We start from the raw sequence: 24,579 nt of genomic DNA, 5'->3' as shown, positions 1-24,579 counted from the left end.
TCAAGCAAATCAGGGGAGATTCCTAAAGGACCTAGACCTAATGTGAATAGGATGTACAAAATAGTAAAAAGGATTGTGTTTACTTCTCATGGTGAGAAAGGGGCCAAGCCTTCTACATCAGCAAAACAGGGGTCACCAGTGCAGGATAAAGATTTGGTTGAGCATGAGTTTGATTTAGTAGACTTAGAAGCAGAAAATGAGCCCTCAAGCATGCAGCAAATTATCAAAGACAAAGAATCTCAGATCAGAGAACTCATGGACAACATGGCAAGGGCAAGGTTTGCCATCTCATTCCTAGAACAAGAAACTAGTAAACTAAAGGAAAAACAACTTATCATGGAAAAGGAGCAAGCTAAACTATTGTAGCAAGAAGACAAGGGAAAATCAGTCTTGGAGATCAATAAGATTGAAAAAAATAAAGGAAAACATAATAAAAAGAGGCCAAGAACCAAAGGGCTTAAGAAGGCATTGAAAGAGGAGAAAAAACACATCTTGTTGGATGAGGAACTAGAGTTAGAAGAAAGAATTGCATTAGAGGTCAATGAAGACAGGGAGTATTGGTTAGAAAATGTAAATTACCACTTGGAGAAGCTTATGGACAAGGCCAATAGAGACAACAAGCTACTAAGGCAAGTGGCACATCACTACCAGGCCAAGAATATGATTTGCAATGTCAAGGTCAAACGGCTGCAAAACAAGATCAAAGAAACCCTAAAGGACCAAAATGAGAAGGGTAACTTAAATATGCTTGTTGAAGCATCCATGAGGGATTAACATACTTCATTTTATAGCTCATGACCAATTTTGAAGGAATTCTGAACATTTTTTGGTTTTTTGGATATTTTAGTGCCATATTCAGAAATTTGGTCAGTCACAGACGCTGTGCTTTTTCCTCATGCACTCAAATTACAAATGGCTTGCATTTTTGGAAAGCCCTTGGCATCCTCTCAAAACCAATTTCTTCATATTTCCGAGAGAGGGCCCAAATTTTGAGAAAAGGGGGAAAAAGTGGTCAAAAATCACCTTTCTGTACCTCTTTTTGACACGTGTTGCGCTTCTGGAGCGACCTTGGGAGATTGGATTTTTGAAGGCCTTCCCATGGGCAATTTTCAAAAATTCAAGGTGTTATGGAAACTAGACTTAATAAACTAGTTGACCGTTCTCTCATATCTTCATTTTGACCTCAGGAAGGCACGTCAATGTGGGCGCAAAGTTGGCACTGTGTTTCTGCAATTTCCTGTGTTTTTCATTTAAAATTTCACTATGTAAATTTCCTAGTTTTCAGTTTGACTGAGTCAAAGTCAAAACCCTTGATGTAATTGAACTTGGTTTGAGGTTAGATGATGTAAGCATGAATAAATGGACATGATAGGTTTTTTTTAATGTTTAATAGGCCTCATTAAGGAAGAAAAATCCAAAACAAAGTCTACAAGAAGTGTTTGTGTTTAACCTTCTCACTCTCACCTGTTGGTTGAGAGAATCTTGGAATCAGTTCCACCACCTAGGAATTCAACTCTTGAAGGTGGGGAAGTGGTATAATTGAGTCTATATGTATCATTTCTCTTTCAGAGAGAAGGGTTGGACTTTTGTGGAGGAGGCTTGTATGTTTATGATCTTTTCAGCTAATACAGGAGCAGTTGCAACTATTTTTCAAGAACTCTAGTTTAGTGAGTCTATGGTGTTTGTTTACTCTTTCTATCAGTTTCTAATGGATAAATTATCTTTCTTCACATGCTTTGTCTTCTTTCTATGAATTTTCTTGAAGTTATATAGATAGGATTCTTGATTTCAAGCTCTATTTATGTGGGATTCATAGTTGTGTTTATTTCTTCTAAAGCTAATGAATTCATACTTACATACGAGCATTAGTCTTTTCAAAACTCTCTAATATATGCTACATTGACAACATTTCAAGTATACCATAGTTTACTGATACCTAGCTCCTTTCTATTCGTGTATCTACATTCCTAAAGCCTAGACCTAATCACTTGCTCTAAACCCTAGTCCATCAAACCTTAAAATCTCAAATTCACAAATACACAAACAAAATTGCATATCTAGCCTAAAAAATTTGTTCTTTAAAGCTATTCATTGATAAATACTGTGAGAGATCCCTCTCTGGTTCAGTAGGGCTAGCTACTAAGCTGAAAGTGGTTCGAGGTTACCTCTTTTGATCTCCTCCTCAGCCTAGGAAATTGTATAGGATAACACCTACTAAGCCTATGAAACCATTTTATTCATTTTATGGTATTATAATCATTATGGAGTGCCTAGGGTTGGTCAGGAGTGTTGTGGGGAAAATCAGAATGCATTTGGAGCCTTTTTTCGCAGTGCTACAAGATCGGGACAAAGTGCTAAAATATCATATCAAAGAGCAATATGTGGGCTTAGAAGGTGTTCTGAAGGAAATAAATGGTGGATTAAGGTAGGGGAAGGGTGTATGAACCCCTTTGTAAGCCTAGTGCTCCTTAGAGCCCATATTGCACAAGGAAAGATGCACATGGTGGCCTTCAACAAATCTGGAAAGTAATCTTTGTAAACAGTTTGCTCGAAGAGATTGCCGAGGAAGGAAAGAAAGCACCAATGATAGAATGACAAGTGTAAATGATGATTCTCATCTTTGCAAACCCATACCCTAATCTACACACAAGATAGATTATTATTTTGATGCTTGAAAAGACTGCTAACGAAATGATTTAATTGTAGGAAACATAGATGAAAAAGGAAAATAATTCAATATCTAACTATTACAACAAGAAATTAACTATATTTTTGGCTTGCCAACATAATATATACAACTACACTTCCCACAAGATGTATAAATTCCTTATAGATTCAAACTTCTTATGTGATTTTCTCAAACAAAAGACTTGAATCTACTCTACTCATCAGCAGAAACAATTAATCGATCGAGAAATCATGAAGAATATAAGAGAAAGAATTCAATAAACACATTACACAATGATTTCCTGGGGAAAGCCACAACTAAAAACCCTTGCTATATGTATATTGCATTAGTCAGAAAAATATGAGAAGATTACAATGATTTTCTCAAGCCCGAGCAACCTCTGCACTATCTCTATTTGTCTCACAGCCTCCTAGGCAAGTCTTGGCAAATCCTTAACCAATTTCCTACTTGCCCAAGTCCCTATTTCCTTTCGTTGTTTCCTTGGGAATTAACCCCTATTAATTATGGAAATTCCTCAATTGTAATTGCACAATCCGTCATAGGCCTTCCTATGACTTGCATGCACCAACTGTACAATTTGGATGATTATACAATTGATAGTACCTTTCCCTTGAACTCCAATATCAACTAGGTAACTCAAGGATCTGACATGCACGAGTTTTTTATGACTGAATTATTATTTAACTGGTTGAACACATGAAGCAGCACCCCACTGTTAGATGTCCTACTAGTTCCTCCATCAGTTGGAACTAGTTTAACTGACTTTAACTCAGTTAAACTAAATTAATTAATTACAACCCAAAATAAACTCAACCAGGGCTCCTATAAAGTAGGAGACACTCTACATGACTCAAGTTTGACCCTCAAATCGAATTAACTAAACCAACTAAGTCAAATTAACTTAGTTAACGCAAACACGTTTTCTTGTGATATGGAATTACAAATTTTCTCCTAATTTAATTCAAGGGAAAATTAAATCAAGTTTTTTATTGTTGCACTTTCAACACTCCCTCTCAATAAGAAAGGGATTATCAAATACCCCAATCCTACCTTTATGGAACTCAAATTTTCCTCTTGACAATGTCTTAGTCAAGTTGTTTGCATCTTGTTCCGAGTCTGTAGGAATGTACTCCAACAACATGATTCTCCTCTATACACAATCTTTGAGATGGTGATACCGGATGTTGATATGATTGGACCGATCATGAAAAACTAGATTCTCAAAGAGTTTTATACAACTTTGATTGTCACAGTAAATCATTGTAGGATCCATCTACTGACCAAATAATCCAACAAGGATCTTCCTCATCCAAATAGCCTCACAAGATGCTTGACTAGTGACCATGTACTCTGCTTCTGTTGCACTGAGTGCAATTGATCTTTGCTTCTTGCTATACCAAGAAACTTTTACTAATCCAATACTGAAGATTCCCCTTGATGTTCTCTTCCTCTTTGATGGACTCCCTACCAAACCTGCATCTGTGAAGCCTTGCAACTTCACTCCCTTTGTCTGTCTGTACCAAATACCAGACTGAGTGGTGCCTCTGAGGTATCTCAACACATGTTTAATTTCCTTCTAATAGAGTTTGGTTGGCTTAACCATTGCTACAATAACTTGGTTAACTACAAAACACATGTTTGGTCATGTGTTCACCAAGTACATAATTGAACTCACAAACTACTTGTGAATAGTAGCCTCCACTACTTCACCTGAAATAACATCTTCCTTCCTCCAATTCCCTGCTAGAGGAGTCTCCATGGGTTTGTTGCTCTCCATGTGGAACTTCTTCAGTATCTCGTTGGTATACTTGCCCTGAGAGACAAATAGTTCCTCATCTCCTTGCCATACTTCCATACCAAGGAAATAATGCATGAGCCTCGGGTCCTTCATCTCGAATTCTCTTGCAAGATCCTCTTTGCAAGATTTGACCAGCTTCTCGTCACCTGTTAAAATTAAATAAAAAACACATATACTATAATCAATAATTTACCTTCAGCCACAATATGGTAAAGGTTTGCATCTGCTTCACTTTTGGTGAATCCTAACCTAGTGAAATAGTTTTTGATCCTGGTGTACCAAGCATGGGGTGCTTGTTTCAATCTACACAATTCTTTCTTAAGTCCGCACACATTCAACTCTCTATTGAAGGTCTCAAATACTTTTGGATGCTCAATGTACACCTCTTCCTAAATCAATCCATTGAGGAATGTTGTCTTCACATCCATCTAATGTATCTTCCATCCCATCTACATTGAAAGTGCTAGAATATATATGATTGAAGAGTACCTTGATACTGGAGAAAAGGTCTCCTCGTAATCAATTCCCTCTACCTGAGAGAACCCCTTGGCCACAAATCTAACCTTGTTTTTCTTGACACTCCCATATAATGCTTACTTCACCTTATAGATCCACCTGGAACCTACCACTGACTTGTCCTCTGGCCTTGGGACAACTTCCCAACTAATTTTTCTGATAATGGAGTCATACTCCTCTACCATGGCATCAACCCATATTAGTTGCTACACTTCTTCCCTTAATGAGGATGGCTTAGTCTCTACACTCTCGCTCATCAGAGCCATGTGGCTAGTGTACTGATTTGGTGATATCCTCTGCCTGCACTATGTTGTGGGTGCTCCCACATTCTCTCTAGCATCATGCATTAATCTATCAACTTCTCTGGTGTTCTTCCTTCCATCTTTGGATGTCTCTACATGAGTGGGTGCTTCCAATCTATGCTCCTCTGCATGTGTCTTCTCCACATCATTCTGAGGTTCTTCCTTTGGAGCGAAAAGCTTTTCATCTACATGTAATTGAAGCTCCCTCTCAAGGGAACATCTCATGGCCTTCTCTTCATCAAACTGCACATCTCCACGAACAACTGTCATCATGTGAGATGGCAGGTACACCCGATAGTTGTGAGGTGTATCAGTGTACCCCACAAATATGCCCAACTTAGTTGCCATCTCTAGCTTTTTCCTTGCATCCTTGGTAACATAACAATAAACTAATCAACCAAAGATCCTGAAGTGTGACACATTTGGTTTCTACCCTGAAAAATGTTATTCTAGTGCACTCATCCCAAGAATCTAATGAGGACTCCTATTTTGCACATATACAACTATGTTTCATGCTTCGGCCCAAAAGTGCAACTATAGGCCTTGATCATGTAACATCGTCTGTGTAGCTCCCACAAAATTTATGTTCTTCCTTTAAGAAAACCCATTCATGTTGTGGGTTATGGGGTGTTATTAACTCTTTTTGAATCCCTTCTGATGCACAGAAGTTCTTGAACTCATTCGATACATATTCTCCACCGTTATCGCTCCTGAGAGCCTTCACTTTCTTGCCAGTGTCTTTCTCAACATGTGATTTAAATTCAAAAAATTTGGAGAATGTTTGGTCGTTCTTCTCCATGAAGAAAATCCAGCACTTACGTGAGAAATCATCTACAAATATAACATAATACCTGTGTTTGGTCGTGGAGACTATCGAGAACGGTCCACATAGATTTGAATGAACTCTTTCAAGGATCGCTTGTGCTGGACTGTCCTTATCATGAAAGGTGGCTTTGGTGTATTTCCCTAATGTACATTTTTTTCATGTATCTCAATGCTCTAGTTCACCCTTGGGAAGTCCTATAGAAATCTTATGCATGATCTTCAAGGCTCCATGGTGCAAATGGCTCAATATTCTATGCCATAATTCACTAATGGCTTGGCTCTGCACCTTCTCTGCCTTCGTTCTCAAGGTATCATGGTCTTCTACATCCAATTTATAGATGTTCTTCACTCAAACCCTAATCCACTTCACTTTTCCCATGGCTATGTGACGAAGGAAAACCTTTCCTTTGCTAAATATCACATCGTATCCATGGTCTTCCAACATAGAAACTGAAACTAAATTCTTCTTCAAACCCAGAATACACATGACATATTTTAATGTGAGAGGATAAACAGACTCCTTCTTAAAAGTAATAATATTGATACCAGTTGTGTTATACCTTCCATCATCTCCCTTCTCGATGAGAATCTGGAGGTCCTTCTCCTCCAATTCACTGAAAATTCTTTGTTTCCCGTCAAATGGAATGAGGCTCCACTATCCAGATACCACACACTACCCATCACCGATGTCACCAATCATGAAAGTAGGGTGAAATATTGCTCGAATTGTGAAGAAAGAGCTTCACCTGCCGCTCCTCCTGAGGGCTTATTGTCAGCCTTCTTGTGTGGACACTTCGTGGCATAATGTCCCATCTCATGATAGTGAAAACATTTAATCTTTGACATGTCCTTCTTCTTGTTTCCCTTAATAGAATCCCCTTTGGATTGGGATTTCTTCCCTTTCCATTTCTTTGCCTTTCTAGCCAAGGCACATTTCTCCTCATCATCATTCTTGGATGAGGTTCCAAATTTGGTGCTCTACCTTATCTCTTCTTGCACCAAGTCAGACCATAAATACTCCCACTTGGGTGGATGCTCCCTCGCATTAATAGAATTATGGTAGTTGTGTCAGCTCTTGGGAAGGCCTAAAAGTGTTAGGCTGGCCATATCATCTTCAACAACTGTAATACCAATTCTCCCAAGCTCATCCAGACATTGGGTGAACCTACTCAAGTACTGTAGTATTGTGTCACCCTTCTCCATCTTGATTTTTCGAAGCTTGTCCTTCAGTGCCAACTTCATGTGGTCAATTTTGTTTTGAAACAAGTCTATCAAGGCTTGCCACATTACATATGGTGTATCCTTCCCATGGAGATTCAAGACAATATGATCTCGAACTCCTTCTAGTATGATCATCCTCACCTTTTCCACACATTTCTTCCACTCTCCCAGATATTGAGAATCGGTTGTTGGAGGCTTAGGAATATCATTGTCTATGAATTCCTTCAACTCATTGTCTTCCAACATTGCCTCCATCCTATCCTTCTGAGCAATATAATTCGAACCACCCTTAAGGGCATATTCGAGTCTCAATCCATAGAACAACATCATGCGGGATCTGAAGAATGATCCTGCAAATTCGATTTCACATGTAAAGATAAACTTGTATTCTTCTCTTCTAGTGTAATTTATGCTATGTTACCATGTAGATATTCATTGTAGATCCAAAATATTTATGTAATTTTCTATGCCTTTAATACTCAATTGCCATTCTTGGCCACACTAGAGTTACCAGATGTGTCTCGCCATATTGGCCTCCGGTTCTGTCCAAGATCCCAAGCGATTGTCTGAAATTTGATGGGAAAGCAAAAGAAGATCCTTAAGCCCACGTGATGACATATCACCTTTGGTGCTCTTCGAATTCTTACGTTGATGATTCCATTCGTCTTTGTCTTTTCTAGCGAACCCTTACAGGTGCTGCAGCCAAGTGGTACATCGAGCTTCCGCGAAGTACTTACCATGACTTTAACTATGTAGCCATGGCTTTCCTTACCCATTTCCAATTGCCGGTTCGTAATGAAACTGGCACATATTTGCTCACATCGCTCAAGCAAGATACACACATCTTCGATCACATCCATGAATGGAGACGTAGACGTCGCCTGATCAAATTCGAGATTGCTGATCAATTGCTCAGAGAATGGTTCACTAAGTCATTCGTGGCCCCAATTGCTCACGATATAGCTATGGGTGGGTGCGTTACTGAAGAACAAGCCATTTCTCATGCCCATTACTTAGATCTCATTTACTCTTAGTCTGGCACTTTGTATGAGTTATTACTCGATGCTCCGCGACCATCATCCGCTCCCATGGCATTGAAGTCGTAGGCTACACCCCCTATGGATGGAGTTATTGGTTCAGTTTCCCAAACCCCTGCTAAATCTTCTTCCAAACAGAAGTCAGTCTCAAACACTGTTTCCAATAGTTCTTCCCAGAATCCACTAGGCCCTGGTAAAACCTCAGAGGTCCACGCTGTCTAGTCTACCATAGCAGACAAATCCTCGAAAGGTAAGAAGAAAGGCAAAGGAAAAGGTAAAGCCGATGCCCCAAAACAAGGTCCCCTTAAATCGTCTGCTGGTGAATCTTCACAACGAAAACCTAAGTATCCCTGCCTCATTTGTGAGGAGGATCACTATACCAAGGATTGTCCCTGATGATCCGAAGTTAGTCGTTTGCTCAAAGGGACCCCAGCTGTCTTAAAAGAGCCATTTCTGTCTCAACAGACCCAAATGGTAGACCAACCTTAATCATCTTCTTCCTCAGGATCTCAAGTGTTCATGATGAGTACGCCTATTAATGTGGCTACTAGATCAAAAGATTACCAAACTCCTACTCCGACAACTAGGAAAGGGAAAGAAGCCACCCCTTCTTCTTCTACCCCGAGTTGTAGCTCTCTTCATATCGAGCGCCCTAACCCTGATTTTGTTATATGACCAGCCTCTCGAGGCGTTCTAAGGAAATCCTCGTACAATCCCAACACCCGAGCCGCTCAGCATTATAATATTGTTGAAGATTTGGCTCAGGCATTGTTAGCTATGTTGGCTCTCGAGGTGCTCCAAAGCTACCCATCACAGTAGAAATATTTGTTGTCAGCTATTGGGGGTATTGATCCCACCGATTCCAATTTGATATGTTTTGATCTAGAAAACCATGTCCTGCATCTGCCTCATCAGATTGCCTTTCTCATTTAGGTAATCATTAATGAGAAGACCATCCACATGACTGTCATCGATGAAGGTGCTTCCACCTGCATCATGTCAATCACATGTTGGAAGGCCATTAGTTCTCCTGCTTTGAACCAATCTCTAAACACTTTGGAAGCTTTCGATGGGTGTGATTCGTGACCCTGCGGTGTCTTACCTAACCTTGCCATTACTCTGGAGGGCAAGACAATACAAGTTGAGTTAGAGATTGTTGATGCTAATCTCAATTACAATCTTCTACTCAGCCAGAGATGGATCCATGCTATGCATGCTGTAGCCTCCTCCCTATTCTGCATGATTCGTTTTCCCCATCAAGGGAAGATTGTCACTGTCGACCAGCTGTCCTTCTTTGCCTCTTCCTCCTCGAATGGAAATGTTCCATATGTCAAGCACATTGGTGCTCCCTATGAGAGTGTGGGGGTAGGTCTTTTTAAAGATTCTACCTTAATGGGATTTTTTCTGCTCCTACCTCCTCATGTTGCCTCTGTTAACATGATCTCGGTCAAATCTGACCCTTGGGTCATACCTTCACCAGATCTTGTTGATACCTGGGGCGAGGTTATGCCACTTAGTCCTACCAAAATCAAATACACGAAAATTGTTTCGGCCTCAGGTTCCACATCATCTGATTCTCCTATTTCGAAGACCTCTCTCGATACGTATTCTCAATCCCCATGGCTTGGCGCTTTGGAATATTTTGATCCCCTAGCTAAGACTTTCCTTGCTGACGAAGGTATCATGGAAGTAATGTCTCTTGAGGAACCACCTTGGACTGATACTCATCATCGTTTTTTGTTCCTGCCTCACCCGACAGCCATGTCTACCAGTCTCAAAGAGTTCTCTTCTCAGCTATCTATTGATGTGTTAGTTTATCCTAACATAGTCAAGGTCTTTCAACTAAGGGCACCTTTATCCCTTCATGGATTCAGGATTTTTCTCCCTCCCTGAGTTTTTAGGGATTGCCCATTATTGCAATGGGGTTGCCATCTAACTCATAACCCTCCCTCGCCTAGGGGGCATGGGGGCAACACCTTATATGAGTTCTACTCTATTATTTGGCCGAGTCGATGCTTACTTGTCATGTCAATGGTAAAACTCTAGTGTCCATCTGTGTTGATTGATTACTCGAGTCTGAGCATGGACTCTCTCAAGAAGTACTATGCTTAGGTCATCTTGCATGGTTACTTGTGTACATTAGTGTGTCATTCATTTTTGTGCAGTATGGTTTGGTGTGTTAGTTTTCAAACAACTTTCCTATTTACTATGTTTTCCTTGCTTTGCAGATGTCTGTGACTCCCCACATCGGTTTTGCTGATGGTGCTTTTCGTAGTACCTAGAACCTATCATTTGCGGCATGGGCTATTTATGACCCTAAAGATGAGTTGATTGATCTTCAAGATATCTGTTTAGGTCGTACAACTAACAATATTGCTAAATACAATGCGGTCATCGAACTGTTGTTAGAAGCCATTGCTCTTGACATTCGAGAGTTGGTTGTCAACTTGGATTCACAACTTGTCATCCTTCAACTGAACGAACAATATTCCATCAAAAACCCTCAAATATTGAGAATGTATCTCCGTAATCATCTACTGGAAAGGAATTTTGATTATATTACATATCATCATATTCCTAGACACATGAATATGTTGACAGATGCATTAGCTAATTATGTGTTGGATAAACATTTGCGAAACATACGAACAGATAAAACAAATCATTTGTACCATATTAAGCAAGAAATACATCATATATATATGGTGATAATGTTTGATACATCAAAACCCCAAAAAATAATATGTGTGTCCAAATTAACATCGATGGCTCATAGGCCTCATATATCCATGGCACGCAGGCCTCAAAAAATGTAAATGATGGACCTAGGAACTAATCAACATGGTGATTGTGGTAGCATGACACGGCTTGTGCAACACGACTCAACAATCAGCGAATATGATCTGATACTCCTGCCGTGTGTCTCTGGTACTAGCGAGGAATGTCTCCCACCCGGGCATACTCTCGGATACCACAAGTCAACCCCTTAAGGTTCCTCGCGATCTCCTCCTTGTTGTCACTCCCCTCGTGATAAGGAGTGACAACATCAACCGGGCGGGCGACGCACTTGGCTATTGGGGACATCCCAACAGGACACTCTGGTCCAACATCTACATTAACAAAGCGAAATGTTATAAACACATATATCTCAAAAACCATTAAAAAAATCACAAAATTAAAAAATTGATTTTTTACCTTCATCATCAAAATCCTCTCCATCTGGTAGCGGCATGTCCGGATCTCCATGGAAGTTAGTGCCACTGTATGGCCAGTCTTCCACGATGATCTTCTATCATTGTAGCCATGAAAAGAATGCAGGTCTGTATGACATGTGTTGGCCCCCAGTGATCCTGGGCATCAGACGACTCCAGCGGGACATCCGCAGGTTGCGTGGCATGGGAGCATCTACCTTAGTCAACTGGTACTGGAATAGTGGCACCTGTTCCAAGAAAAAGGTCACTAGTATGGATCCGAAGCAAAATTGCTTCAGATTCTCCACCTTAGATTTGGTCAGCTGATGTTTTATGTTGATCTTCACGACTTCCGCCCAGTTGAAGATCGTCGCTGTGCAGTCGATGGCATATAGGAATTTCGACTTGTTAGTCTCATGCACTGCCTGGGACCCCGCCACTCTGTTGATAGTCAACAATAACACTCTCAGTGTCAGATCCTGAACAATGGAAATCTCAATCTTGCCACTCTTGGATTTGAGGGCTTCAGGGCAATGTTCAATGAGCAACATGGATATGCTTGCCCCAATCGGTCGTGACCCATATAAGTTGACTGGTTCCCCTCTTTGAGACAGTCCTGTGATGAAATATATGTCTGAAGTTTCTAACTCCAGCTCTTGGTCACCAATGATGAATATTTCCCAATTTATGTCCCAGAGACTAATCAGGTACCGAAGCAACTCAGGTTGGGCCCGCATCCCTAGCGTGAGAAAGAATTTGAGGAGCCCACAGGCCCTCAAAGCATCCAGGCAATTTGGATCATTCAGTGCTTGGGTGTTCACATCCTCGTGGTCACGTTCTTTCCAGTCTACCATTTTTAGCGATTATTTCCTGCAGAGACCATAGATTTAAGTCAATAATCATTTTTGACCCATAAATTTCAAATTCCAACGGTGGTTTTGAGGGGAAATAGGTTTTTTTTCCCTATTCACAACACCGACGCGCCTGTTTTAAAAATAGTCGCACTGATGACGTGATAGGCTGTGTTAATTACCCTCGGCTGGCGTGATTCCGTGCCTGAAAGTCATGCCGACCGAGGGCGATTTTTTTTAAACAAATCCTCCCTAAAAAATGGTTAAAAACAAGAATAAATGGTATGAAAATGAAGCTTAGGGCTTTGGCTCTTACCTGTAACTGGTGGCTCGACAAATGACCTCCTAGATCTCCCGCAATCTGCTTCGGAACAATTAGGGAAAAAGTGAGTAAAAAGTCTTTCACAGCAAGGTAAAATAGTAAATGGTAAAAAATATTTACTTTTCCTCCTTTTTATTCAGTTTTTCATGAAATATTAGGTTTTTGTAAATATTTTGACCTATTTTGCCTCAAGAATTGGATAATGCACTTTACCTTTTTGTGCAGTGACAGGTGATGGATGTTCGATGATGATGCTGAGTCACATTTTAGCTCTTTACTTGATTCGTAACACTCATATGAAAAGATTGCCTAGTATTTTTCCCTTTTGACTCGTAAAAGAGAATAAAATGGGGGGTCTGCTTTCAAACTCTTTTCCAACCCTTAAAAAAACGAAAAGATAGCCAAGACCTTGTTGTTTCGAACTCATTAATGGATGTGAAACATCGTGCACCCAATATACATTTACCCCTTTTTTGGGCCGGGATGCACTATTTATGAAAAAGGTACTCCTTGACTGAAATGGCCAAGCGGTTCTCTCAAGTATTTTTTTCTACCTTTTCGGGCTCGAGAGACACAAATGTACGAAAAGGGACCATGTGGAGTTTTCTTTTCCATGTCTTTTTCAAACTCTCTAAACATGAAAAAGATACCGAGTTACACTTTTGTCGGATTCATTAAAATATTAAACAACATCAGAGTTGTCACCATGACAAACAAGAGCTTCTCCTTCCTAGGGCTTGTTAAACTTACTAGGTTGGATTCATCCGAAGGATGAACTTACAGTGCAAGCATATGCTATCCCCTTTAAGCTTGTGATTAAAAATAATTGGGGTACTTGCCAGAAATGGTGGGGGAAAATTTGGAAATCTAATCAGTTGTGTTGGCAGCTCACTCTTGAACATGACACTTTTTGCTTCGTGTCGGGTTGGGATATCCTCCTTTGTATCGTTGACCTTCCTGGGTTGGGCTGTTCATTTTTGCCTTCCATTTGATCTCTGCCACATCATCATGACCATTGATCCTATGGATCCAAAAGCTGCCAAACTTCCAGTTGTGTCGCCGATATGTTCAAGAGTTGTCCTTCTATAGTTACACTTACCTCTGATTCTCTATATCATCCAAAATCATTTTGCATCCCTTTGTCTTGTGTCGATGATGTGGGATACATTATGGCCGTCCTTCGACATGGTCACTTCCTGTCGACTTCAACTCATTATCTGGGAAGTTGACCGAGAGACTCCATTCTAGTACCTTAGAGCATGCATGCCTTAAAGGTAAGTTCTTCGCACTCGACAACAAGTTCACATCATTGGCTTTCGATCTAGTGATTTCACGAGTGTTTGACTTCAGTTCCTTTATTCACATTCCATGGATTGTGCTAATAGTATGTTGAGAACCATTGTCATTATTGGTAGTTTCTCTCTCGCTTGTTAACAATTTACATCATTGACTGGTAATCAAGCGACTTTCTAGCATGTTCGACGTCAACACATCTATTCACATGTTAGGATTTGTACTCTGATCAGGTTGTGTTGGAGCTCAAGACCTTGGACTCAAATCACAAAATTCCAGGTTGTGAAGTGATGTGACATTGTTATGTTGATATACATCTCTCTTTCAAATGGATGGCTATGACCATACCATGAGTTCTCATATGTGATCCTTCTCATTATTGGATGGTTACGACCATACCTTGGTTTCGATATGATCCTTTTTAACGAATGGCTGCACCCATGCCTGAATCCATTTACATGATCATTCTCTGGTGGCTGCGTCCATACCACAATTCATGTATCATTTGACAGATTTTTCAGTTATGTATATGTATTTGTACTTGCTTGCAGGTTTTCCGATGATAGACTCCGGTTCCCTACACTGATTCATAAAGCATTTCATCCCTCACTCTAGTTCGACCTTCACGCTTTAGGGGGCATCTGTTACATGAAATATTGTCACTGTCCCTGTACTCCCTGTTCCTTGATCCTGGAGGACCTCTACAATGAACCCTACGTGCTTTCCCTTCATGAAGAAACTCCCATTGTGTCCCTCTTCATGAGCAGAACAATTCCCTTTTTCACCATTTCCCCAAAATCTTCTGTTTTTCCCAGTTTACAAGACCGACACTAATGGCCCTTGTCCTCCTCATGCTGATATGTAGGGATTAACACTATCCCTAGCGCCAACCGGAGCGACTGAGATTTGTTCCAGTCGCGCCGATCCTCTTATGGAAAGTTTTTTAAATAAGGAGTCGAAGCTTCTAGCTCTAGAAGCTTTGTAACAGAAATCTGGTAAATGGTTTGGCTGGATGGGGTCGAGGATGTCAGTTTGGGATCCTTTCCCCTATAAGGATGGAACTACCTTAAGAGATAAGACCTTCTCCCATGAGAAGAGGATCCATCTCCCATCCATTCATGCTATATAAACCTCCCTTTTTCCCAAGCACAAGCTAGTGTTAATGTTGGTGTGCTAGTGCTAATTATGTTTGGAGTAAAGGTCAAGCTATTCATAGTTGTAGCTCTCTAGTTGTGTGAGGGAGAAGTGTGAATTTAGTTTAGTGTGAAGCCTAAAGCAAAGAGCCTTAAAACTATCATTGTTGAGGACATCATGGAATGCTAGCAGAAGTGTGTGGGAACCTGGTTTTGTCGGAGGAGAACGACAACATCAAGACAATGGTTGTAATCTCTTCTTGATTCAATATATATGCAACTATCAATTGATTTCCTACATGATGTGTCATATTACATGTTCATGGATTAATATTTCTTGACTTGTTAAGTAGGTTGAATTACAATTTGTCTATTATCACGGTTGTTGTTTGCTGTTGCTTACTTGTTTTAGGTGTTTGAAGAAGGAAACGAGAGATAGCTGGAGTGAGCAAGTAAGGACATCATCAAACGGGATAAGTGTACTAAGAGGTAGGCCCTCTTAATTGGTTCTAACTTAAGGAAATATTCCATAGAATGTATCAGTTGTGGCTAGACCCATTATCGGGCTAGAGGAAATGTTTGTGTCCGCACTCATAATTTTACTTCACCACAGGAGGGATATTAGGAAGTAGGGAAAAGTGGAATTTCAAGGATTAAGTGAGGGGAAGGGGTCCAAAAGGGAAAAACACAGGCCTAGCCTAGAAAAGTGTAAAATTGTAGCAATAGGCTAGGGTTTGTGGGAAAATGGTGATTTTGAGGGATAGGAGTGATCAAAAGTGTTTAGGAAGGTATATTAAGGATAGGGGAAGGTGTATGAGCATCAGGATACAAGTTTTGTTGATATTTTTACCATGGAGGTCATGAAACCAAGAAAAATGCCCTCAAAACCCTAGGAGAGGGAAATGAGCTTTCCAAGCAAAACTGAGAGACAAATATGGTAAACACAAGGCCACTTACTTGGATTTGATGTAATGCAACCTGAAGTTGATGATGAAATCTTCTAAAATGATGATTTGGAAACCCTAAAACCTAATGGGAACCTTGGTTGAATGAAATCATGATAAAAATGAATATGATGATGAAGACAACTCATGACTGAAGTACACTCAACACAAAGGTGATATGAGCCAGCAAGGAATAAAAATTCTTTAAAAGGATTGGAGACAAACCTAAGACTACATCCAGTGACCAAATTTTTGCATGATGACCTAATGGAATGACAAAAATTTGACTGTGGGACCCTAACAAGACATGATAAGAGCCCATTTGATCACTGGTGACAGGATGCAAAGACTGACACTAACATTGGCTCTAACTAGGGATGGTAGCTCCTTGGAGGTGTCAAGAACACCGTAGACCAGGTAGCCTTATTCATTGGGAAATGGAGTCACTACAACTACAATCTTCAAACTGACTCAAATTAAACTGAAAACTGAATTGTACCATCAACTGCAAACCCTACTAGAAATTGACACTGAAAAAGATGCTCGGGATGTTGAGCTTATTCATCACACCTTACCTACTCTAACTGATCCATAAACGATCTGATCAAGTGAAGTCGAAGATCCAGTGTAACCAATCAAGTATATGACTACTTGACTGATGCTTGTATTAAGCTCCAGCAAGCATAAAGAAAGATTTAGAAGATGGCAACTCAAAATGATACTTGAGTCCAAAACCTATGTTGGTGAATAAAACAAAGTCCACTTTTTCTGATGCTTGCAAAACACTTCCCATGGGGTCTTGAAAATCATGAAACATTACCTCTTTTTGATCATAAAAAAGAAGGGAGATGCCTTCAAATATAATGATTGATTTTTCTTCTTCTTTTGGTCGATCCTTCTTAAATTGAAATGTAGCAATGTGATCTTCGATACCATCCAAATCGTAGACATGATTTGTATGTTCTCGCAGATCTTCAATTGAGGTAGCCAAATCAACATCAACACAAATTTCTACAAGTGGCTTTTCATGTATATCAGAAAAATAATTATCTAGGCTTTAGAAAAATTCTATATCTTGATCATTTGAAGGCTGCTAAACATGTTCATCAAACTCAAGACAACAAAACTGTTGTACACTGTTTTTGACCTCAACAGATAAATCATGATTCTCTAGATTTTCTATACAAGAAAACTCAAAATTCAGATCTGTATATATTTCTTTTTGATTTAAACACTCAGAAGAGGAAAGGAATGAAGGGTAGCTGGAAATAACATCTTTATATATATCTTGATTGCTTGAAGATTGGCAAGGTCGTTGCAACTCATCATTAGAATCATGAAATAAAACTTGGCTCTCATCATTCAAATCTGATTGATCTTTAATCATGGAAGAAAATACTGTCTGTTGGAGATGTTCTTGTGGATCATAAGACTGCTATTATTTTTCATTATTCTCCTCTTCTTGATTAGTTTTAGGCTGCTGAATTTCTTCCTTAACCTCTAGTTGATCAGTGTGTTGTGTTGCTACCAAAATTGTTTCATGTGGGGAATCTTTATGAGCATCTAGACAATATTCATCATCTGTTTCTTCATCAATCAAAGAGGAGGCTACTGTGTGCTGAGTATGATCTCGTGTATCAAAGTGATTAGCTTCTTCAGATTGTTGTTGGAAGGAAAAATCATAGAAGGCTCCAATGATCTCTTCATCATCCATACATTTGATATCATCAATACTTTTAAGATATGCAATAAAACCTTCACAATAATCACAACAACTTTGTAAAATAGACTTCCCATAATGCTCGAAGAACACTCTATGGAAATCTTTAAGAGAATATAAGCTACCTGGGTTTAACCCTTCATACCATGATCTTGCTTTCCCTTCCAGGGTAGCCATAAACATCTTCATCAGACAATCTTCAGGAAACTGAATCTGTAGCCTATGTACATGCATGTGAAATTTGACCAAGTGAAGAGCAGCATGCTCTCCTTTCTCGTCTTTGAACTTTCGAAAATAAGTCTGCCAATCTACACAAGGCATGCAGTTTGGAAAACCTGGAATGTGAGCACGATTTGTAGGAGCATACCTTCAAGCAGTTGAATCCATTTTGAAAATAGTTAATTCACCAAGAAGTTCTTCAAACTACTGGTTTTTGAACAATGGAGTCGCCATGAAAATTCTGAACCTTTGGATTCTTCGACACTAGAGTCGCTAGGTGAAAGATGAACAACCCTTTTTTGTGTCTGATCCTTGTTCACCATCAAAAATCAGATCTGATCCTTGTCGTTCTTTCCCAGGGAAGATATTATCTTTCGATCCCTGACAATGATGCCAAAAATGTTATCCTCTACAATGTCTCAGGCTGAGGAGGAAATCGAAAAAGGTAACCTCGAACCACTTTCAGTTCAATAGCTAGCCCTACTGAACTAGAGAGGGATCTCTCTAAGGATTTTTGAAAAGGAATAGGTTTTAGGCTAGATATACAAGTCTTGTTTGAGTATTTGAGAATTTAGGGTTTTTAGTTTGCTGGACTAGGGATTAGGGTAGGTAATTAGGTCAAGGCCTCAAGTGTACAGTAACAAGTATAAAGAGGAGCTAGATATCAGTGTGTTATGGTGAAATTAAGATTTTTTCAATGTAGTATAGGTCTGAGAGTTTAAGAAAACATAATGAGCATGTATAAGCATGAATTCATTAGTCATAGAAGAAAAGAAACACAAGCATGATTTTCCACATAAACAAAGCTTAAATCTAAGAATTCTGTCTATATGACTGCAAGGAAAACCATAAGAAGAAGATAAAGCATGAAAAGAGAGATGATTTCATCAATTAGAAATTGATATGAAAGGAAACTAACACCATAGACTCACTGAACAAGTATTCCTGAAATATAGCTGCAACTGCTTCTTGATTAGTTGTAAGAAAACATAAGATACAAGCCTCTCCACAAAAGTCCAACCTCTCTCACTGAATGAGAAATCATACATATAGACTCAAAACAACCATTTCCCCACCTTCAGGGGTCGAATCCTTAGGTGGTGGAACAGTTACCAAGAATCTCTCAACAAACCAGAGAGAGTAAGAAGGTCAAACACAAACTCTTCTTTTAGACTTCAAATTGAGTTTTGCTACCTTTATGAGGCCTAATTAAGCATAAAAACAACCTATCATGCCTATTTATTTATGATTACATCATCTAAACCTTGAACTACTGAAGTTACATCATGAGTTTAACTTTGACCAAGTCAAACTAAAAACCTGAGAAATTACACAGTGAAATTTTTAAATAAAAACTCAGAAATTTGTCATAAGCGCAGCGCCAACTTTGAGGCCACTTTTAGGTGTCTCATGGAGGTTGTCAGACTAGGAGGTAACTCCTAAAATGAAATCATGTTATTCATTCAGGTTGTTCATTATTATATAGAAGAGGGAGTGACCGTTCAGTTCATCTCCCGGTGACTCTCCATCTTTTCTATTATTTATTTACATTAATTACAGTTGTTCACCCAATCCCTATGGTTAGGTGTTAACATTCCCTCCCTTAATCTGAAGGGATGCTGGTGAGTCCAAGTATCATTCTGAATCTTTCAAGCTTTTCTCTTCCAAGCGCTTTGGTGAAGATGTTTGCAATTTGCTCATTAGTGGAACAATGGTGGAGATGGATTGTTTTGGCATCAACATGATGTCAAATCAGATGATATTTAGTATTGATGTGCTTCGTTCGATCATCGAACTTTGGGTTCTTGGCCAAATTTATTGCGAGGTATTTTCAATCATGAGTGGGGTTGATTGTACTTTTTTTACCTGCAAATCTTCAAGAATTTTCCCGAGCCACACAATTTCTTTTGTTGCCTCAGCTGCTGCCACATATTCTGCCTCTGTTGTGGAATCTACTGGAACTGATTGTTTGCGTGATCTCTAGGAGACAGCTCTTGATCCAAGACTCATAAAATAACTTGAAGTAGATACCCTAGTTTCTTTGTCTCCATCGCAGTCTGAATCAGAGTATCCAATCAAGCTGAAGTCACCTACCTGTGTATATTTGATTCCAAAGTCTTGAGTTCCCTTCAAGTACTTTAGAACTCTTTTTGCAGCAGACCAATGTCCCTCACAAGGCTTTTGCATAAACCTAGAGAGGATTCCAAAAACAAACGAAATGTCTGGTCTGGTAGTAGTTAGGTAGTTGAGACTTCCTACAAGCTGTCTATAATTTGTTGCATCCTCAAATTCTTTTCCTTCAATGGATGTGAGCTTTAAGTTTTGTTCCATTGGAGTAGTCAGAGGATTGCATTCAGTCATGCCAAACCTGTTCAACAGATCTCCAATGTACTTCTTTTGAGAAAGGAATATGGACTTCAGATGTTGAGTTACTTCAATACCAAGATAGTAATGAACATAACCCAAATCAGTCATTTCAAAACCTTTCCTGATCCAAAAATGGTTTTGGATAGACTCCTAAGTCTAAGTGTTCCTCACAGAGGAAAATGAAAGTCCAAGGAAGTTCCTAGACATAGCCCCATTGCAGAGATCTTTTCATTCTGAATCTACTACAACTTGAATGGGAAAAAATGGACTTAGGATGTAGAAGTTATCGCTCAAAGAAGATGCCCTTTGTTCCTTAGAAAAAGAGGCAAAATCCCCTAAAAATGATAAAAAACCCTTATAAAGGGAAATTGCATCGAACCAGGGAAAAATCAGACCAGGGAAAAAGCGCGGACTTAAGCGGAAAGGGGAGAAACCCCCAATCGCCAATCCCCGACATATCAGATCGGAGGCAGACAGACATGCGATATTGGGACCCTGGATCTGGCGATTGTGATCATGCGATACGCCGATCGCCGATGATCGGATCAGGGAATCAGCATCAGCAATGCACAGAACCCTGGGCCGAGCGACATTGTGATTTCCAAAATCGGCGATCAACGATCGACGACCCTGATGCTGATAAAAAGACTGGACCTAATAAGTTTTCAAAGCCCGATTGTATAAAATTTCAGGTCCGGGAATTCGGATTTTCACGTATTTCTTGTGTATTTGGGATTTTACCCAAAACACATATGCGATGCAATAAGTGATGAAACCAGACCCGAAAGGGTTTGAAAATGACACTGCATAATTATTTCAAGTCCACCATAAAGCCATTTTGTGGTATTTTCAGTCATTTTAATGTATTTTTATAAATATAAAGGAAAAAGCCCCTAAAGCGATAAAGGCGGACGCGAAGGGGAAATACAGGCATGATTAATGAAATTTGAGTTTCGTAGTCGGGATTTCAGGTGGGCCTTAGGGGGAAAGTGGTTTTAGGCTGGCTCCACCTGATCCGATACAGTGAATGACGCGTGGCTGACGGAGGAGAGAGGAAAACCGCCTTTTTGGGCAGGTAACCTCCGTATTCCTAGGCCGCCCAAGATCGCATATGGACCATTGGATCAGAGATCCCGTAGATCGACGATGGGGACTACACTAGCGCCCAAAGGCAGACCCAAAAGGAATCTAGGGCAGAATTAATGGTTTGTGAAGTCCGATAAACAACAGATTGGCGAATTTTCCTGTGTTTACAATGTTTCTCTGTGTAAACAGGGAACGACTGTTTCTGAGGATTTCAAGTGTCGATGATCCTTCCGCTACAAAATAGGTGGCCACCTTCCCTAAAAGTGTTAAAAAATGATTGTTAAACGCTCAGAAGGGGATTTGAGTGGACATAGGTTGGGAGCTGAAGAGCCCGAAGGGGAAAACAAACCGACCAATGCTGATTGGCTTAAAAAGCCATAGAATGACAGAATGAAGGGGAGAAGGCAGCAATGAGACAGAGTAGAAGAAAAAGAGCGTGCAGAGCTGAGACAGAGAGCTCAATTGAGAAAGGAGAGAGCCATAAGAGCAAAAGCGAATGCGCAGAGGCCGAGACAGAGCCAGAGCCAAAGAGCCGAGAGCCTAAGAGCCAACGCGAGAACCTTAGAGCCAAAGCCAGAGCAAGAAGGCCGATAGCTTTAGAGATGGGGACAGAATGGCATTCTAAACCCATTGTTTCTATGTTAAATCATGGAGTTGAGCCAAAGAACTTGTAAAAATATTTCTGCCATAATCCCAGAGAGCCTAGTCGAGTTGACTAGAGCTCACGGAGACGTAGCCCAAGAGTTTTGGGTGAACTCCTAATTAAATTGTTGTCTTATGTGTGATGCTTGTTTGCTGCATTGTTTCAATGTCATATGTTTTGTATTAGTCTAAGCAAATCGATTTACAACATATAAACAATTTAAAACAAACATAAACATACACCTATATTTTTAAGCATATTATTAATTCTGCATTAGTTAATCAATAAGACTTGGGAATAAATAAGCTTTGGAAGTGGGAGAGGTTCTTGTAAGTTAGACAAGAAGCCTAAGAGCCCCATTTTCAGATCAGGTGGTATTAGAGCCTAAGTTTGATTAAGCCCACCTTCAAAGGAGGCTATATCAGAATGCTTGATTGACAGAGCAAAGATTTCTTGTCTAAAAGGTGTTTAAATAGTTAGAGGTTGATTGTATGCTTGTTTGCAGATTGACTATTTTTTGAGTTTGCAGAAGTGAAGGGAAAGCTATTGATAGCTTAGTCCAGGAAGGACAAATAGGAAGAAGGGCTGAAGGCATTCTTCTATCCCAAAGGACCTCAAAGCAATCCTTGAAGCACGAGAGGTTTGCTTCAAAAGATTGCTTAAATAAGCTCTTTATTAGTCTTGTTTGAAGTTCTTTGTTCATTGGCATAACGAAAACTTCCTCAAGTGTATCCTCAAAATCCTTCTCCATCACAAGACTCTTTGATGGAGACATGAAGCAAGACTTGTTCATCATGATGGACAAGGAGAGAGAAATGTATGAGGATGGAAGAAAGAGCAGCGTACTTAGAGAGTAGTTTCTTTCCGATAGACTGTAGAAAATGGAGAGGCAACTTCATATTGCAAATATGAACCTGAAAAGGATGCATGAGTTGGAGTCACAACTCTTTGTTGCCAAAGAAGCCTTGGTCAAGTATCATCTTGAAGAAGAGGTAAACCATTCTATTTTGTCCTCAATTTTTTCTAAGAATGCTTATATTGGTTCTTTTGAAAAACATACTAGAGGCACAGGTTCCAAGCTAATGTCCAAGATGGGCTATGAAGGAAAGGGCTTGGGAAAGCATGCACAAGGTATTGTTGAACCAATAATGGTTGAGGAAAGGCCTAAGTATTTGGGTCTAGGCTATGGACAATCTTATGGAGAGAGTTCCAAAGCTGCCATGAAGGCCATTGAAACAGTGCGAAGAAGGAGTTTCAATTCATGTCCTCTACCTCAGAAGTGTGAAGATTGTATTCAGGAGGAATGCAATGGCTTGAAACATCAATTGTGGGATGCAGGTGTTCAGAAGCACACACTTGAACCAGAGAGTTGGGGAGACTCTAACAACCTTGAAGAGATTGATGGTGTTCCAAAGGAAGCCACTTCTTCATTTGCTTCACCTCCTCATGAAGGCAATAAAGGTGAAAGAGGTAGGTACAAATCTGGTTCTAAACATACACCTTTTGATTTTGCAAAGCATGGTAAATTTCCACATAAGCATGGGAGAAGAATTGCATGTTACTTTTGTGGTTTGGATAACCATCATGTTTCTAGATGTTGGAAGAGAATGGCCACATATAGGAAACTTTTGAAGGAGAAGAAGCAGAAAGCCAAAGGTCCATTGGACAAGGCAAAGCATGTTGTCAAGAGGATGCACATGTGTTGCACTTACTGCCATAAGTAGGGGAATCTTATTGAAAGGTGTTGGACTCTGAATCCAACAATGCTTCCACACAAGCTGAGGAAAGTGGAAAGAGAAGATGGCAGAAATGGAAAGGAAGTTTCCATGAATGAAGTGTCTCAGGATGATTCACATGTTGATACTGATGTGCAGATAAAGGAAAGACCTTGGAACTAGATTGGTAAGAAATGGATAGAATTATTTTCCAATTAATGTTACATGTATATTGATGCATCTATTTGCATTTCTTTGTTGATGAGATGCAAGTTGCAGGACTTTACCAAGAAGGTGAATGAGAGAAGCTGAGTAGGAGACTCACTTTGTTGCTGCAAAATTATATTTCATTTCAGCTTCGAAAGTACGGTGTGCTTAAGTGAAAGTTGACGGATGAAATGCATGCATTAGCATGATGTGCATGAGCACAAGGATGTTGATGTTTTCCTTGTTCTGAACATGTATGTGTAATTAACTTATAGGGTTGATTGCTTTGACATGCATATGATGCAATGTTGACTTGGGAGAAGTTAACTTGGCCTCTAAGATGGAGATAATAATGAAGTGTTTCATCTTTTAAAGGCATGTTTTGTGGGCTTGTTATCTAGTCCATCATTTGTATGTAGATGTAAGACATGGAGGTGTTCACAAGCTGTGAAATCTGTTTCTTTTGTTGAAGTAGGAGTTTAGGCCATCCAGTTGTTGTC

This window comes from Pinus tabuliformis, chromosome 9 (genome assembly GCF_031772625.1).
Source record: "Pinus tabuliformis cultivar Carrire ecotype Pingquan chromosome 9, CPIR1, whole genome shotgun sequence".
NCBI lineage: Eukaryota > Viridiplantae > Streptophyta > Pinopsida > Pinales > Pinaceae > Pinus > Pinus tabuliformis.
This window is presented reverse-complemented; position numbering follows the sequence as displayed.